Genomic DNA, 18,045 nt, shown 5'->3' with positions numbered 1-18,045 from the left:
TGCCTTCTGGGGCATCCCCAAGCTTAGGCTCTTGGTTGTCCTTGAATATTACCTTGGGGTTCCTTGGGCATCACCAAGCTTAGGATCTCTCCACTCCTTATTCCATAGTCCATCGAATCTTTACCCAAAACTTGAAAACTTCAACCACACAAATCTCAAAACAAAACTTGTAAGCTCCGTTAGTATAAGAAAATAAAACCACCACTTAGGTACTGTAATGAACTAATTCTAAATTCATATTGGTGTAATATATACTGTATTCTAACTTCTCTATCGTTCATACCACTTAATACTAGCCATAGACGCATCAAAATAAGCAACCAACACAATGAAAACAGAATCTGTCAAAAACAGAACAGTCTGTAGTAATCTGTATCAAACGTATACTTCTGGAACTCCAACAATTCTGAAATAAATTGCTGGACCTGAGTAATTTGTCTATTAATCATCTGCAAAAAGAATCAACCTAAAAGCACTCTCCAGTAAAAAATGGCAGCTATTCTCGTGAGCGCTAAAGTTTCTGTTTTTTACAGCAAGATCACATAAACTTCACCCAAGTCTTCCCAAAGGTTCTACTTGGCACTTTATTGAAACAAAAGCTATAAAACATGATTACTACAGTAGAATAATCATGTGGACACACAAAAACAGTAAGTATAAATATTGGGTTGTCTCCCAACAAGCGTTTTTCTTTAATGCCTTTCTAGCTAGGCATGATATTGGGTTGTCACCCAAGTCTTCCCAAAGGTTCTACTTGGCACAAACACTAATTAAGACATGAAACCACATCAAACCAGAGGCTAGATGAATTATTTATTTACTAAACAGGAACAAAAAGTAATAAACAAAAGTAAAATTGGGTTGCCTCCCAACAAGCGCTATGGTTTAACGCCCCTAGCTAGGCATGATGATTTCAATGATGCTCACATAAAAGATAAGAATTGAAACATAAAGAGAGCATCATGAAGAATATGACTAGCACATTTAAGTCTAACCCACTTCCTATGCATAGGGATTTTGTGAGCAAACAACTTATGGGAACAATAATCAACTAGCATAGGATGGCAAAACAAGCATAACTTCAAGATTTTCAACACATAGAGAGGAAACTTGACATTATTGCAACTCCTACAAGCATATGTTCCTCTCTCATAATAGTTTTCAGTAGCATCATGAATGAATTCAACAATATAACCAGCACCTAAAACATTCTTTTCATGATCTACAAGCATAGAAAATTTACTACTCTCCACATAAGCAAATTTATTCTCATGAATAGTAGTGGGAGCAAACTCAACAAAATAATTATCATGTGAGGCATAATCCAATTGAAAATTAAAATCATGATGACAAGTTTCATGTTTATCATTATTCTTAATAGCATACAAGTCATCACAATAATCATCATAGATAGCAACTTTTTTCTCATAATCAATTGGAACCTCTTCCGAAATAGTGGAATCATCACTAAATAAAGTTGACACTCTTCCAAATCCACTTTCATGTTTATCACAATAAGATTCAACATACTCCAAAATAGTGGGATCACTACTTCCTAAAGTTGACACTCTTCCAAACCCACTTTCATCAATATAATCATCATAAATAGGAGGCATGCTTTCATCATAATAAATATTCTCATCAAAACTTGGGGGACAAAAAATATCATATTCATCAAACATAGATTCCCCAAGCTTGTGGCTTTGCATATCATTAGCATCATGGATATTCAAGGAATTCATACTAACAACATTGCAATCATGCTCATCATTCAAAGATATAGTACCAAACATTCTAATGCATTCTTCTTCCAGCACTTGAGCACAATTTTCCTTTCCATCAAACTCACGAAAGATATTAAAGAGACGAAGCGTATGAGACAAACTCAACTCCATTTTTTTGTAGTTTTCTTTTATAAACTAAACTAGTGATAAAACAAGAAACAAAAAGACTCGATTGCAAGATCTAAAGATATACCTTCAAGCACCCACCTCCCCGGCAACGGCGCCAGAAAAGAGCTTGATGTCTTTTACACCCACACAATCCTCTTGTCTTTGTAGCTAGTGCCACTAGAGGAGCTAGGTAGGAACTGTTGGGGGGGCCAAGGCTAAATCATGGGTGTTTGAGGGTGTAAACAGCTAAAAAAACTCATCTAAGTCCTTTCCTTAAAAATATCTTCATAGTTTGTTCCAAACTTGGGGCGGGGGCATAGCACCCCCAGGCTTGCACATAGCTCCGCCACTGGCTAGCACTAACTTTCTCTCGTGCATGCACACGCCCGCATCCCTCTCACCCTCCCTCAGCATTCTCTAGCTCCATCGCGCAAATTCATTTTTTCACTTTAGGTCTTTCACCCACGGTGTGTGTAGGCCCCCCAGCTCCTTCTTTACGGCACACATTGATCGATATGCCTCTCTAGCCAGGTGTGTCTAGCACAAACACAAGCTTCCCCTCTTCTCTTATCACCGTCTATGCCTCACTCCCACCACTCTTTTCATCGATCTCTGATATCTACTACACAACCTTCTTCTTGTAGACGTTGTTGGGCCTGCAAGTGCACAGGTTTGTAGGACAGTAGCAAATGTCCCTCAAGTGAATGACCTAAGGTTATCAATCCGTAGGAGGCGTAGGATGAAGATGGTCTCTCTCAAGCAACCCTGCAACCAAATAACAAAGAGTCTCTTGTGTCCCCAACACACCCAATACAATGGCAAATTGTATAGGTGCACTAGTTCGACGAAGAGATGGTGATACAAGTGCAAAATAGATAGTAGATAAAGGATTTTGTAATCTGAAATTATAAAAACAGCAAGGTAGCAAGCAATAAAAGTGAGCATAAATGGTATTGCAATGATAGGAAACAAGGCCTAGGGTTCATACTTTCACTAGTGCAAGTTCTCTCAACAATAATAACATAGATAGATCATATAACAATCCCTCAACATGCAACAAAGAGTCACTCCAAAGACACTAATAGCGGAAAACGAACGAAGAGATTATGGTGGGGTACGAAACCACCTCAAAGTTATTCTTTCAGATCAATCCATTCAAGAGTTCGTACTAGAATAACACCTTAAGACACAAATCAACCAAAACCCTAATGTCACCTAGATACTCCATTTTCACCTCAAGTATCCGTGGGCATGATTATACGATATGCATCACACAATCTTAGATTCATCTATTCAACCAACAAAAAGTACTTCAAAGAGTGTCCCAAAGTTTATACCGGAGAGTCAAGAACGTGTGCGCGCAATGTTGGTACAGCCCATTATTTATGGATTTTGAAAATCTTAATTTTTAATTGTTGCGCACGCAATGTTTCGTTGGATTTTTGCGTACTACAAATACTATTTAATCTGACTAGAAATTTCAAGATAAAAATATTTCGGATCCCATCAAAATGTGGGAAAATTTTATTGAATTTTGTCTTGAACGGTTGGTTGAAATTATTAATCATTGTCCTAGCGAGAAAATGGGTTGTACTTTTAACAAACTGTAAATGAGCTGTAGTAAATTCCATTAGAATTCAAAAATGGGTTGTACATTCTTACAAATTGCAAATGGGCTATAAGTTCTCTGCCACACACTTGTGGGCCTACTAAGTTGACGCGTCCCCTAAAAAAAGGTTGACGCGTATGCAAGGCTTTGTCAACTTATTATAGTCAACACACCGTTCTAGCTGCAGTGGCTGTTGGATGTCTATCCAACGGATGTCGTGCTTCTTCTTCAATCTCGGATATACTAGCTTCGGCCGCCCAAAAAATGATTCCCCCCTGACATCTGGGGCCCACCGTTTCCGAGGCTGACCTGTGGGCCTACTAAGTTGACGCGTACCAAGGGCTTTGTCAACTTAGTCAATATAAACGATTCTAGCTATAGTGGCCGTACGATGTCCATCCAACCGTAGTGCTTCTTCAACCTCTGGTCTTCTTGCTCCAACCGCCCAAAGCAGCGCCGGTCGTGCTGCATTTTCCTGCCTCTCGTGGCCGGCTGTGATGCCGCGGAGGCCTCACCGCCCCCTACTACTCCCACTGCTGTCCCAGGGCATCCCTCTACTCACCCACATCCCCTGTTATTCTGCGGCGACGGCTGCCTCACGCCACAGCCGAACAAGTGAACCCTCGTACTCCTCTCCGCGTGGGCATCCATTGCCGCGTCTTCCTCGGCTCCGCATCTTCCCCTTCCTAGGCCTCGCCGTCATCCACCGCCTTGGTGCTCTCGGCGCGGCGTGGTCAATGTGGTCAACGACCGACTTCCATCGAAATAGTACTCTACATGGAGAGGCTGACAGCTGGGTCCACGACCACAACCCAGTTTTTTTGTGATTTGCCAAGTAAGTCGCTTTATCAGGCTTGTTGGGCTGCAAATCTTTCAAGACGAGGAGAGCTTCATTCGGCTGGCCGAGAAAATGGCCTATTAGTAATGAGAAATGGGTTGTACATTTTTAAAACACATCAAACCGTCAATTAGTTTCAAATTACTTTTTTTCATTTTGAGATTTTAAATTGCATTGATTTTTATGCATGGACAATTTGTTGGACTTTATATTGATATACATTTGTTTTTAAAATCAGTTTGGATGTGACTCGAAATTTCGGGATTAAAACAGTTCAAACCGCACCGAAATATACAAAATTTCGTATACTTTTTTAAACGTGGCCACAATATGGGCTGTAGTGCTAACAAAAAGAATACGGGCTCCAAAAAAACCTTAAGAATTAGCAAATGGGCTGTAAATTATTAGAAATAATGGCAGATGGGATGTATGCTGTTTTCCACAGATTTGAGGCTTTCCTAAAAAAGGTTGACGCACAAGCAGTGACTGTTGGATTGCCATCCAACGGCCGTCGTGCTTCTTCAATCTCTGCTCTTCCTGCTCCAGCCACTCCAACAAGCGCCGACGGGACTGCCTGCTCCCTCCTCCCCGCGGCCGGCTGTGTTGCCGCGCAGGCCTCACCGCCCCACCATACTCCCATCTCTGGCCTAGCCATCCCTCTACTGACCCACACCTGTTGTTATTCTCCGGCGACGGCAGATGAACCAGTAAACCCTCGTACAATCGTACTCCCCTCCGTGTGGGAAACAACTGCCGAGTCTTTCCTGCCTCCGTCTTGTTCCCTTCCTAGGCCTCGCTATCGTCCACCGCCCTGGTGCTCTCGGCGCGGCCTGGTCAACGTGGTCAACGACCGACATGCATCTGAAGTGGACTGTACATAGAGAGGCTGACAGCTGGGTCCACGACCGGAGCAAGGAAGTGCCTCCTTATTACGCGCAAAATAATTATTCCTCCACTTGACAGCAGGGACCCATCAGACGGGCCACCTTATTTCGCGAAAAAATGTTTACCCCCGGACTGCTAGGACCCACCAGCTACATCTTCGCACGCAAGGAAGTGCGTCCGGGCAAAAAAACAATTCGCCCCCTGACTGCTGGGACCCACCAGCTACATCTTCGCACGCAAGGAAGTGCGTACGAAAATAAAACGATTCGCCCCCCTGACTGCTGGGACCGACCAGCTACATCTTCGCATGCAAGGAAGTGCCTGACAGTCGGGACCCACCTGGTCGAAGCATACATAGCGTTGTCATTCTGGTCGCGAACGTGTACGCACATATATACTGGTCGATATAGAGGTGCGCACGTAGCATGTAAACGTATGTATAGCGGCCAGTGTGCAAGAAGGAAAATATGGCCACGTATGTGTACATACGGGCGGGGTCTCGAACGCCTACTCACGCATACGTACGGCCAGGGCTCGTGTACATGGCTGGGTCGGAATGGAGAAACATCGTCGTCGTCGTGTTCATGGGGAGCCAACCGGCTGGGTCGGAACGGAATGCGTTGTCGTGTTCATCGGGAGGGCTTGGACGGAACAGGCGATGGAAACGAGGCATGGCGTACCGCAGAACAGAGGAAACAGCCTTGTGTTCGGCCGGCCACGTTCGAAACGGGATCCTGTTCATCGGGAGGGGTCTGGCGTACCGCAAAACGGAGGAAACGGACCTCCTACGGTCGAAACGGGGGTCCTGTTGATCGGGAGGGGTGTGATGTACCGCAAAATGGACGAAACGGACTTGTGTTGGAGCGCTACGATCGAAACGGGGGTCCTGTTCATCGGGAGGGGTGTGGCGTACCGCAAAACGGGACTCCACGGGATACTGTTCATCTCCACCGTCGACCTCCTCCAGCCTCCACGGGCTACTGTTCATCCACCATCGACCTCCTCCAGCCTCCACCTGCGACTGTTCATCCACGGGCTCTTGTTCATCGAGCCTCCACCACGCGCTACTCCACCGGCTACTGTTCAACCATCCTCCACGGGCACCCCTCCACCGTCTACTGTTCATCCACCCGTCCACGGGGTCGTCCTGTTCATCCAGCCGTCCACGGGGTCATGTTCATCCAGCCCCAACCGGCTCGATCGATCGGGGTCCTGTTCATCCAGAGGCAACGCCACGGGTCCTGGTCATCCACTCCCACCGCTCACTGTTCATCCACCCCCCCTGCAATGCTCATTGTTCATCCAGAGAGGCAGCATCGATCGGCTTCAGTTAGCAGCAGTAGCGAAGGAATCGATTGCTCGGGTTCACTAACGCGTAGCCTGCAGTGCAATCGCTCGGGTTCAGTTAGAGCCCAACGCCTCGCTCGGCTTTAGTTAGAGCCAACTCCTCGCACACACGCGCGTACGTGTATGAGAGAAACGCGCATCGCTCGGCCCCCGACCACCCACTGTAACCGGGAACTCCCCGAAATTTTCCTCGCCCTCGCCTCTACCACGATTTTTTCCGTCGTGGACGGCCCAAAGAATGTCATGCAGCTGCTTCTCCGGCCCGCCCAGGACGAAAAGCCCATTTTCTGTCATGATTTTTTGTCATAGAAGTAGGAGCCCATCACATCTATGATGATACCGGGTTTTGTCACAATTATCGTCATAGAAGTGTCATATGTATGACAGAATTTTTTTCCGTTCGGCCCAAAATGTCACGGATGTGTCTTTTCTTTGTAGTGATATTTAATACTCCTATCCTCAAATAGAATCATTAAACAAGCAAACATATGCAAATAATGCAAACATAACAGCAATCTACCAAAACAGTACAGTCTGTAAAGAATGCAAGAGTATCAATACTTTTAAAAACTCCAAAAAATATGAAACAAACCACACACTGTAGAAAATTTATCGGAGCTTATTTTGCAAAAAGTTTCAACATTTTATCATATTCTGACTTTTCTAGGGAATTTTTGCAACAGCGATAAACTTTCTGTTTTGAAACAGCAACATGTATTTTTGCAACATAAGCATGGCAAAGGCTATCATTGCCATTTTTATTGAAATAAAAGATGAAAAACATTATTCTAAATAACAGCAAGCAAATCCTAACAAAATAAAATGACGCTCCAAGTAGAACTCATATTAAGTGACGAATGAAAACGTAACTCCAAGTGAGGTTACCAATAATGTTGGAGATGAAAGAGGGGTTGCCTTGAATATTACCTTGGTGGTGCCTTGGGCATCCCCAAGCTTAGGGTCTTGTCACTCCTTATTCTCCTCATATCGACATCTCACCCAAAACTTGAAAACTTCAATCACACAAAACTTACTGGAACTTTGTGAGATAGGTTAGTATTATAAAGAGAAAACCATTTCACTTTTGGTACTGTCATGGAATTGTCACGTCAGATGTCCTAGTGAAAGGACTTAGTCGTGGAGCCATCGTAACTAGGAAGCTTAAAGGGGTTAAACAGGACAAAGGACACGGGGTTTATACTAGTTCGTCCCCTTGCGGTGAAGGTAAAAGCCTATGATCCAGTTTTGAGTGGTATTGCTTATGTCTCGATTACTAGGAAGTGAATCCGCTTGACCTAGTTCTCGATCTATCGTTACTTGTCCTGAACCGCCGCTGGGTCGTCCCTTTATATACAGAGGTCGACGCCCAGTGGCTCACAGAGTCCCGGCCAGCTCATAAATAGTGTCCGGCTCGGTCTCACTCTATTCCTGCCTTACAATACAAGTTATATTCATATGGCGGTTTATCTATACGGGCCTTAAGTTGCCTTTGGACTTTGGGCCCTTAACTTGAACCGCCATCTTCAAGCATCGTCTTGGGCTTCATGAATTGTCATAGGCATAACCCGGCCCCTCCTGGGCGGGTCATACCTAATAGTTATATCCCCAACATTAGGCCCCAGATTGATTTGAACTGGTTCATGTTAATCTTCAGCACTTAGAAAAAATCTTCTGCTCTTTGTTTGAACGAAAGTTTTATAACCCACCATGATGTCATCATCTGGATTTGTGGTAACCCGCCAAGACGTCATCTATCTTTAACTCACACTTCGTCCAACATATCTCAATGGATCCTTATCTTAATGACCATCCCGAGAATCGAGGCGTCCTAGTAGCTGGATAACCATATTTTTGGCCTCCTCGTTTTTCGCGCCCACTTATCAGTTTTACCCTTATATATAGAGGCACAACTGGTCTTTCTTCATTCTCCCCCTTTCCATTGTCTTCTTCCTATCGCAACCTTCTGCCGCTCGAGCTCCGTCGCCACTGCAGTGTGCACCGTCGTCATTGTCCCAGGCCGCCGCATCACCCTGAAACAAACCAGAGAACGGTGGCGACCCTCCATCGTAGATCTGCACCTGTAAGTTTCTGCCTTCCCGCGCCTTAGATCTGCATTAGGGTTTCTGCCTGTTCTTCGAGTTCTCCACGGTTTCTTCGTAGTTCCTCCACCGCAGCCTCTTTTGATCCAAAAGTAATATATAACTCATGTGGTGGTTGTTTTGCTTCCACTTTTGATACTAGCGGATCCCCTTTCTTTGAGAAAAAGATCCTCTTAGAGCATATGAACTCATCTGTACTGGTTTTTAGGTCTTGCTTTATTTCCTTTTTCTGAGCATCCACTGATCCAAAATAATGATTGCAATCTGTGAAACTTGTCTGTATGACACTTAGCCAAATGTCTATGTTTTGATAGATCCACCTAGCCATGGTGGTTCAAACCACCGGCTTAAAAAGCAATGCTCAATAGATAATATCAATTACTCATGGCGGCTTAAATAACCTAGCTGCTCACGGTGGTTTAAATAACCTGACCTAATTAGTCATAAACCATTAGGCCCCTTTATAAGCCGCCAGCCTGAGTATGTGCTCGTAACATTTCTTCCTCCGGCTTAAATTTAAACCGGCCATTTTACTCTTTTTTAGGCTTCCTCCTTCACAATGCCGCCTAAGACAACCACTTCGTGTAACTGGGTCAAATCCATTGTCACTGAGAGTACTTTTAACGATTTTGTGAAAATCGGCTATCTGCGGAAAAGGGATGTTATGTCGTATCATGCTCCTGATCCAACGGAAGAAAAGCCTCAGCCCAAAGAAGGGGAAGTTATCGTCTTCATGGATCACATGAACCGGGGCTTCTCTCCACCTGGCTCAAAGTTCTTCAAAGATGTTCTGCACTATTTCGACCTCCGTCCTTAAGACATCGGACCAACTCCGTGTCCAATATATGCAATTTTCAAGTGTTTTCTGAAGTGCACCTTGTTGAAGAGCCCAGCCTACTTCTTTTCAGAGAACTGCTGTATTTAAACCGCCGAAATGAATATCCCAATGGACCTAGTTTGGAACTTGGCGGGGTCTCAATCCAACGACGCAGGGACGTCATTTTTCCTTATGCGCAACCACCAAGCCACCCCAAGGATTGGAACCAGACATGGTTCTACTGTCAAGACACTTCTCCGGCCAATGAGAACCCTCTGCCCGGCTTTCATGCTCTGCGCCTTGAATCCAATCATCCGCTTCCTGACAAGTTAACAGCTGCTCAACGCCAAACGCTCGCTCCCACTCTTGCAAAGATTAAAGCCCTACCGGGGAATGTCTTAAACGATACCGATCTGGTCCGGTGCTGGGTCGCATGGCAGATCATCCCGTTGAGCCGCTGCTCCGGGTTAATGTGCGATTACACTAGTGATGCAAAGGATCCTTTGTGCCATAGCCCTGACGACTTACCTGATGATGTTATCAATGATATGACAAAGTCACTTTTGAATGAGAGTTTAGCCGATTGTGGCAAGGTGGGCCTGAGCCCTTTCTGCAAGGCTAACCCGGCTCCAGCGGTAAGCTGCCAAAGTTAGTTACTTTACCTTTACATTTGATGTTTTGTCATAACTCAAACCTTTGCTGATTCACAGGCCGATGATAAATTTTGGAAGAAGAAATATGATCATGAGGCTGCAAAGAGAGCCAGGAAAGCCAAGAAAGCCGCCACTCAAAAAAGAGGAAAGAAGCCCGGTGCTTCCGACTTGCTTAAGCTAGACGACTCTTCTGAGTCGGAGGTAACCCTTGACTCCCTTGGCTCACTTTTTAACCACCTTATTGACACCGATTACCATCAGGGTGACACGGGAACGAGTCATGGGACAGTTGAAGAGGTAACTATTATTTCCTTCTCCGACTCAGAGCCTTTGCCAAGACCAAAAGTCCAAAGAGTAACCCATAAAGTAAGATTTTCACATCCTTTAGCTTACCAGGATCCTCACTTTCTTTTGAAGCGACAGATTCATGAGAGCGGAGACAGACCCAGACCAGCAAAGAAGCAGAGCTTTCCTCCAGCTTACCAAATACGCCGAGGAAACGCCGGAACGAGGTCACCTCCGACATAAATTCTTTTTATCCTTTGGCGGGTCTCACTCGTCAACCGCTCAACTCTTCTGATTCAAATTATCAGGAAACTTCACACTCTTCCGGCAACTCAATTCAGTGCATCATGCCGGCTTTTAAGACCGCTCCAGGGTAATGATGATTTACTTATCCTTTATTCATTTCAATTCTTTATACTTGTACTGATCTTTTTGATCTTATGCAGCGGAAAAGCAAAACCCATCAAGAGAGTGAAAAAGAACAAGCCGTCCGAAGGACCAACTGTCATCGAGCCGGAACTCCAGACAGCCGCGCCTGATGTCTCTATTCCTGAGATGCCACTTGCACCGGCTCATGATACGCCAACGTCGGCTGCTGACCCGCTTGCCGGGAAAGCCGCCGATGGCTCTGAAAACCCCAAAGTCCCTAGCCCGGCCATGGCAGACGACCCACAAGATGGTGATGTGGAAATTACCAAGACCGGCTATACTGAGCCGGGTAGACCTACTGTGCTAGCCAAGTGTTCTGCGAAGGAGGAGCACCTGGAACGCCGTAAGGTCAGAATTGACATTGCTACTTATACTCACATGAGCATTGGGGAAGTTTTTTCTGGCTATCTTAGCCAGGTGAACAGCAGCCGTGACCTCGAAGTTGATATGGTGAACCAAATGCACCCGAAATTTGAGGTATAACTCTTCCATTCACGGAATTATCCTTACTATGCCGGCCCCCAAGTCTATTGCTTATGATGAATATGTTGTAGACTTAGAACAAACGTATAAGCATTAGTAATATCCTTTGGTCAAACCTGTTAAAAATCCGGCTTAAACCATAGTCCCCAAGGGCCGGTTTAATCAAAGTGAATGAGCCGGTCCTTCACATGCTTGTGAAGAATACAATACTTGTGTAGATTTACCAGCAACATGCATTAGCCCCCAAGTGCCAAGTACTCTTGCTTGCAAAGTGCTTGGGACTTACTCTCATGAACCGCCACCTAGATAGAATCCTTCGGTAGACATTAGCCCCCAAGTGCCAAGTGTTGTTGCTTGCAAAAGGATTGGGACTTAATATTGTATGCTAATATTCATGATTTTGACCCGGTAATTGTTCAGGCCACAACTACTCAGCTTCAAACAGAACTATCTGACTTGAAGAACCGCCTAGAGGCATAGGAGACTGAAACCCAAAGAGCTAACTCCAAATTTGAATTTAGTGTGTCTAAACAAGAAAAATTGAGGGCTGACTTTGATGTGGAGAAAAAGAGATGGGCTGAGGAAAAGATTGCCTTAACCCAACGAGCTGAGAAAGCAGAGGCGACTTGTGAAGAGGTGACCACCGAATTGACCGGCTTAAAACACCGTGTATCTCAGGTGGTCACAGCAATCTTTGGTAAGCCGCCCTACAAGTGTTCAAGTATTGAATCTGTCCTGTGACCATATGAATTGCTTGTTAACTCACCTGTTACCGCTATGCAGGCCCCAGGAGTGCCATTCTGAACCAGGACATGCTGGTGAAGCTGAAGGCGGTTTATACACTCGTAGAACAACTATACACTCGAGCTCAGCGTGCCTTAGCCATAGTTGCTCTGTCAAATGAAGCCCCCACACTCCTGGGTGATGTGCTAAAGAGACTCTCTGTGTTGCCCTAGCGGTTCAATGAGCTAAATCAGTCGTCTGCGAGAGCCGAAGCCATTTCTGCCTTAAGCCGGGCCAAAGCGTGGCTGCCGGAATTAGACCCGGCCGACATCTCCATTGGATACCCTAGCCTTAAGGAGGATGGTACCCCATTTGAACAGACGGACTTTGCTACTTGTATGAAGGAAATACGCCCTGTGGCTAGCATGATTGCCAATGAGGGAGACCTCACCAAGTATCATCCGGCTTACACCGCAGAAAATCAGAGGCAACCAACTCTGACTTACAACTTGACGAGCCTGATCCCTCCAATCCGTAAGCACACCTTTGCCCCTGAAGTTGACCCGGCTGGGCTAATTGATGATGAACCTGAATTTGAAGCTTTGAGTGGCATTGACTGGTCATCATCAACCTTCCAGGACGCCGGAGAGGACAAAGATGCGGAGAGGGTTGATCCGGAAGCATCAGGCCATCAAGAGAATTAACCCACCGGGCGGCTTATATAAGCAGCCTTCTGAAAAACAATTGAATCTTTTGGACTCAGGGAGTCATGTAATAGGGTATTAATGACTTTGATCTGTCGTGCCATCGTGCACATTATTGGTGCTCAAAACTGTTAAGCCGTCTCCTTTATATCCCCCCTTGTTATACTTATCATCTATGTTCCTTGTGCAAAAGAAAATCCTTTAAACATCCTACACACAGAAATAGATCACAAGAACCCTTGGCGGTTTACCGCAAGGCGGGTCATAAATATCCCACATATAATCACTGATGTTAAGAAAGAGTTATAAATAAACCTGATATGAATCAAAGTTTAAAACATAACTGTAATAACAACATCATACCTGAGATGTCGAATTTATCCTGCTAGTTTAGATGACCTGCGCAGTAAGGGTGATAACCCAATCTTTAGAAGCCATAACTTCCAACTGTGTGATTTTTGTCATTATACCTGGCGACTTATCATTCAAAGTCAAGTCGGGTTAAATATAAACCTTATATATATGCCTTAACATAAGTACAAAAAAGGTCTCAAGATAAACTAAGAAAATATACTTAAGTCTAACAAAGAGAACAAAGCGAGGCTTCTGGTTTGAATACGACCAGTAAACCAGGCCAAAAGGGTTTAGGCTATGATTTGAATACGATCAATGAAGCCCCCTAGTGGGTTTGGCATTGCGCTGATCAAGAGGGTACCGACATCTATGTTCTCTTTGGTTCAAATACGACCTATGTTTGAACATGAAGCCCCCTAGTGACATTGAGAGTTTTTTAACAACTATGATTCGAATACGATCAAAGTCGGACCCAGAAAGAGGTTAAGCTATGATTCGAATACGATCAAGAAGCCCCCTTTTGGGTTTGGCATTGTTCCGATCAAGAGGGTGCCGACAGCTCTGTTCTCTTTGGTTAAAATATGACCTATGTTTGAAAAGGAAGCCCCCAAATGACCTTGAGATTTTTTAACGACTCTGATTCGAATACGATCAAAGTCGGACCAAAAAAGGGTTAAAGCTATGATGTGAATACAACCAGTAGCCCCCAATTGGTCGTTGGATTTATGATAATGAAGACATATAATCATTTGAGGATGAAAAGGATAGAGGTCCTGCTTTATTACTTATCATAGTATGTACATCGTCAAAAATATGTACATCATGAGAGACGGTGGCTCAAGTGTAGTAAGGCCGAAGATGAGCAATATTCCACGGCTGGCGGGTCTCTTCCTCCGACTTACGTGAGTCTTTATGCTCTTGAACATCGATAAGGTAGTATGACCCGTTGTTTAAGTTCTTGCTGACCACAAAAGGCCTTTCCCAAGGTGGGGACAACTTGTGTGCATCAGTTTGATCCTAGATGAGCCGGAGCAACAAGTCACCTTCTTGAAAGGTTCTGGACTTAACCCGACGGCTGTGATAACGGCGCAGGTCCTATTGGTAAATCGTCGAGCGGGCTGCTGTAAAGTCACACTTTTCATATAATAGGTCAAGTGCCTCCTGACATGCTTGTTCATTATCAGCTTCAACGTAAGCCGCCACGCGGGGCGAGTCATGACGGATGTCACTAGGAAGAACCGCCTCTGCTCCATAAACCATGAAGAAAGGGGTGTAACCAGTAGATCTGTTGGGGGTAGTATTAATGCTCCATAACACTGATGGTAACTCCTCCACCGAACAACCTGGCGTCTGTTGCAAAGGAACCAGAAGCCGGGGCTTGATGCCTTTCAAAATCTCCTGATTGGCTCTTTCTGCTTGACCATTGGATTGGGGGTGAGCTACTGATGAGACATCAAGCCGGATATGCTCACGTTGACAAAACTCCTCCATGACACCCTTGGACAAGTTAGTGCCATTATCAGTTATGATACTGTGGGGGAAGCCAAAACGGAAAATCACCTTTTTCATGAATTGAACCGCCGTTGCCGCGTCACACTTACTGACCGGCTCTGCTTCCACCCACTTTGTGAATTTATCAACCGCCACCAAGAGGTGGGTCTTTTTATTCTTAGATCTTTTGAAAGGCCCAACCATGTCAAGCCCCAACACAACAAATGGCCAAGTAATTGGGATCATCCTCAATTCCTGAGCCAGTACATGAGCTCGCCATGAGAATTTCTGACAACCATCACATTTACTGACTAAATCTTCTGCATCAGCGTGAGCCTTCAGCCAATAAAACCCATGACAAAAAGCTTTGTCCACGAGGGACTTTGAGCCGACATGATGGCCACAATCTCCTTCATGAATCTCACGAAGAATCTCTTGACCTTCCTCAGGAGAGACACAACGCTGAAACGCCCCAGTGACACTGCGATGATGCAACTTGCCATTGGCAATCGCTATTGACTTAGACCGCCGTGTTATCTGCCTAGCCAAGGTTTCATCCTTAGGCAACTCGCCCTGGGTCATGTAAGCCAAGTATGGCATTGTCCAATCTGGGATGATATGAAGAGCCGCCACCAATTGTGCCTCTAGGTCAGGAATAGCCATGTCTTCCTCTATAGGCAACTTGACAGAAGGGCTATGCAGAATATCCAACAAGGTATTAGGTGGCACCGGCTTACGCTGAGACCCCAGCCGACTTAAAGCATCAGCCGCCTCATTCTTTCTGCGATCGATATGCTCCACTTGGTAACCCTTGAAGTGTCCAGCAACAACATCAACTTCACGGCGATAAGCCGCCATGAGGTGATCCTTGGAATCCCACTTGCCTGAGACTTGCTGAGCCACCAGATCTGAGTCGCCAAAGCACCTTACCCGGCTTAAGCTCATCTCCTTAGCCATCCGAAGACCATGGAGCAAGGCTTCATACTCAGCTGCATTGTTAGTACAAGGAAACATTAACCTTAGCACATAACAAAATTTGTCACCTCGAGGGGAAGCTAAAACAACTCCAGCCCCCGAGCCCTCCAATTTCCTGGACCCATCAAAGTGAATAGTCCAATATGTGTTGTCTGTCTTCTCTTCGGGCATTTGCAACTCTGTCTAATCGTTTATGAAATCCACCAGTGCTTGAGACTTGATAGCAGTGTGTGACACATACTTTAAACCATGAGGCCCAAGTTCAATGGCCCACTTGGTGACCCGTCCTATGGCTTCTCTATTTTGAATGATATCCCCTAACAGAGCAGAGCTGACCACAGTGATGGGTTGACCCGGGAAATATTGCTTAAGCTTCTGGCTTGCCATGAACACCCCATAAATGAGCTTCTGCCGATGTGGATATCTTTGCTTGGACTCAATAAGCACCTCACTGATGTAGTAAACCGGCCATTGAACCGTATGTTCCTTGCCAACCTCCTTGCGCTCCACCATAATGACCACACTGACAGCACGTGTGTTAGCAGCCACATATAACAATAATGGCTCCTTATCAATGGGAGCAGCAAGGACCGGCGGCTCAGCTAGCTGTCTCTTCAAATCCTCAAAGGCAGCGTTAGCAGCATCACTCGAGACAAAGTCGTCTGTCCTCTTCATCATCTGATACAGCGGTATGGCCTTCTCACCTAACCGGCTTATGAACCGTATTAAAGATGCGATACAACCCGCCAGATGCTGGACATCATTGATACACTTGGGTTTTGCCAGAGAGGTAATAGCCTTGATTTTCTCCGGGTTAGCCTCAATGCCTCTGTTAGAAACCAGAAATCACAAAAGCTTGCCTGCCGGCACCCCGAAGACACACTTGGCCGGGTTAAGCATCATATTGTAGACTCGGAGATTATCAAAGGTATTCTTGTGTCTCATTCGCTCTGGACTTTACCACAATATCATCAATATAAGCATGAACATTACGCCCAATCTGAGTATGAAGACAAGTTTGCACGCAGCGCTAGTAAGTCGCCTGGGCACTCTTGAGCCCAAAAGGTATAGAAAGATAGCAGAAGGCTCCAAAGGGAGTAATAAAAGTTGTCTTCTCCTGGTCCTTGACTGCCATCTTGATATTATGATATCCAGAATAAGCATCCAAAAAACTCAAACGCTCACAACCCGCCGTAGCATCAATGATTTGATCAATACGAGGGAGAGCAAAGGGATCAGTCGGACGAGCCTTTTTCAAATCCGTGTAATCCACACACATACGCCAAGTTCCATTCTTCTTCAGCACTAGCACCGGGTTAGCCAACCACTCAGGATGAAATACTTTAATAATGAACCCAGCTGCCGGGCCAGCTCCTCACCAATGGCCTTATGCCTCTCCTCATTAAACCGCGGAAGAAACTGCTTGACCGGCTTAAATTTTGGATCAATATTGAGAGTGTGCTCAACGAGTTCTCTCGGTACACCCGGCATGTCAGAAGGTTTCCATGCAAAGATGTCCCTGTTCTCACGGATGAACTCGATGATCGTGCTTTCCTATTTGGGATCCAGATTAGCACTGATACTGAACTGCTTGGATGAGTCACCAGGAACGAAATCAACAAGCTTTGTGTCGTCGACCAATTTAAACTTCATTACCGAGTCATGATCTGTAGTGGGCTTTTTCACAGACGTCATATCAACTGGATCAACATTATCCTTGTAAGACTTCAATTCTTCCGCCGCGCAGACCGGCTCAGCATAAGCCGCGTCTCCCTCTTCACATTCCAAGGCTACCTTCCGACTGCCATGAACCGTGATGGTCCCCTTGTAACCCAGTATTTTGAGATGCAGATACACATAACACGGCCGTGCCATGAACTTGGCATAAGCCGGCCGTCCAAACAGAGCATAATACGGGCTCTTGATTTTGACCACTTCAAACGTTAACTTCTCTGCTCTGGAATCGTGTTCATCTCCAAAGGCTACCTCCAGTTCAATCCTTCCAACTGGGTATGCCGACTTACCGGGAACCACAAAGTGAAAAACAATGTTGGGCTGCTTAAGATTCTTATCAGTTAATCCCATGCGACGGAAGGTTTCATAATAAAAGATATTGGTGTTGCTGCCTCCATCCATGAGTACCTTAATTAGTAAACTTGTATCCCCAACTTGAGGTGCCACCACCAAAGCCAAGTGACCCGGGTTATCAACTCGGGGCGGGTGATCCGCCCGACTCCACATAATGGGTTGCTCAGACCATCGCAAGTACCGGGAACTGCCGGCTCAACGACGTTCACTGCCCTCTTGTGAAGCTTCTGGTCTCGTTTGCATAAACTTGTGGTGAAGACGTGATACTGCCCACTGTTCAACTGTTTTGGATGACTCTCGTATCCAGATTGCTGCTATTGCTGACCCCCTTGGCCAGATTGCTGATTGTAACCACCTTGGCTACCTTGATTAA

Source organism: Triticum aestivum, chromosome 3B (assembly GCF_018294505.1).
Source record: "Triticum aestivum cultivar Chinese Spring chromosome 3B, IWGSC CS RefSeq v2.1, whole genome shotgun sequence".
NCBI lineage: Eukaryota > Viridiplantae > Streptophyta > Magnoliopsida > Poales > Poaceae > Triticum > Triticum aestivum.
The sequence above is the reverse complement of the archived record's forward strand: the minus strand, read 5'-3'. Positions refer to the sequence as shown.